The following is a 2,234-nucleotide window of genomic DNA, read 5'->3' on the forward strand; positions in this document are numbered from 1 at the left end:
AAAGGCAACTGTCAACCAGCTCCACTGCGTTTACAAAGCTATAAAACAAAAAGTACTTGTGCAAAAATTATTTCGAAACATGTTTTTAGAAATTTTAAAGCCCCATCTGAAAAGCGTGTCGATGAAACACATTACGTGTTTTTCTATAAATAGATAAACATGAGCAGGTGTCAGTTGGGCCCGGTACCGGACCCGCCGGGCTTAAGGGGTGAAACAAAAGAGGTTTTGATCAAGTCGTTCCTGCAGAGAACAGGTTTGCATCAGAGCAGCGGCTGATGATCACAGTCTGCACTGATCACAGCTTAAAAATAACACTTTTTTATCTCCAGACTTTTGTTTCTATAATCCTGGAGCTCCGTCCTTCATGATAAAGTTCACCCACATAACCTAAACAGAGAGAGAATCAGAGCTGCGCTGCGACTGATTCATTTCTTCCTCTAATAATCGATACTGTAGATCAAGAGGTGCTTCAGGAGTCTGCGTTAGGATCTGGAAGAGATCATGAACAAGGAGTTAGTGGTTTGATTGTGCGTAGCGACACCTCTTACAAAGAATCAATATCGAATCAAGGAGGGTCGAGTTTCCAGATAAGCGCTGGCGGACGCTCCGGCTATTCATCATAAGTCTGCAGAAACCGGATGGGACTGAAGAAATGATATTCCAGCAGGAGAGAGGAGCCTCCTTATCTCTTCATAGCAGGGGAGCAGCAGACATGCCGATCAATACCAGGCTGCTGTGTAGTAACTGCAATTATCAACAGCTGATTCTGTCCGCCCCCAGCTGCATCTTTTAATACCACATAATTACAAGTTTGGGAACAAAGCCGGGGGAACGGGGATTAGAGCTCTGCTGAAGTATGACGCTCTCCCTCAGCTCTGTAGGTGAGGTGTGAATGGAGGACTTCTTTACCCTCTAAAACCAAATCAGAACAATTGTTTTACATGTTGTTTTTATATTAATCTGTTCTGTTATGAAAGTCATGAAGTAAAACTGAAGAAACTCTATTTTCTCACCTCTTTTTCAGCTTTTTAGGAGTGAAATAAAACAATTAGGCATTCCTCAGGGTCCTGGTTTTGGCTCCCTACAAATATTCAGTGAAACTTATCAATCATTGCAACATATTTATGTTCCTGACACATTAACTGTTAAGCTAACTCATGCCCCGCCCTCCTCTGAGTATAAGGGAGAGATTCTCCTAACCTCGAGCCACAAATTGTTTGAATATTCAGAAGGAAATGTTAAAATAAAAGAGGAATTTAAAATATATTAGAGAAAGTAAATTAATACTGGAATGTAAAAATGTATCAGTGAATAATGCTTTGAATAGGTTTGATTTTGGGTTTAAATCTTATATTTTGTTTCAGGAATAATTTTGTTATTTAAAGGATGTTAATCAATGTTTCATGTTTTTTTTTTTATCTTTATTATATTGTATATTTGGATGTGTGTATATATTATATAAAACTGTAACTGGAGCGTGTAACAAAAGTAATTTCCCTCTGGGATTATTAAAGTATTTCTGATTCTGATTTCTCTGTGTTTATGTTTTAAGGTTTTTCACCTACTACTGCTACTACTACTATCAATGCTACTATTGTTGATTGAACTTTCAAATAAAAGACAAAAAACTAAATAATCAACTTTGGTGTTCTGATTGAAATTCTGTAAAATCTCTGGAAGCAAGCTGCCTTTTGAAGAGGGGGAAACCTGCAGTTTAAATACCAAACAAAAACGTCTGAACCAGGTGACATTAACCTATCAGCAGGGGGTTTACATCCTATTTCGTACGACTTTTTATGTGCATCAAACACCAAAAACACCAGATGGAAGAGGATGATACGTTCTGTTATCGCAGCTTGTTCTATAAACATAATCTACATTAAAAAATGTCTTTTGGTGTTGAAGGAAAAGTCCGATCAGCGAGGAAGAATCAATGGATCATTATTGATACATAAAACTAATACGTTTGTGGTGAATTAATGAATTTAGCGTTAATCATTAAGAAATAAAAACAACATTTTTCGTGACGATTACCGAGTCTGGGAGCGGCCATTTTTACCCAAACATAGTAGCCCCTCCCTCCTGCCATCTTCCAGCAGTGACGTCACGGTGCGGTAAACCTAGCGCCATTCTCCCCGCTTTCCAAGCTAAATCAATGGGAACTACTAGACACATCTGCAATCAACAACAATTATTGAAGATTTCCAGAGGACTTCACCATTGAAATTCACCAG

Source organism: Cyprinodon variegatus, unplaced genomic scaffold, assembly GCF_000732505.1.
Source record: "Cyprinodon variegatus isolate N-32 unplaced genomic scaffold, C_variegatus-1.0 Scaffold312, whole genome shotgun sequence".
Classification (NCBI taxonomy): Eukaryota; Metazoa; Chordata; class Actinopteri; order Cyprinodontiformes; family Cyprinodontidae; genus Cyprinodon; species Cyprinodon variegatus.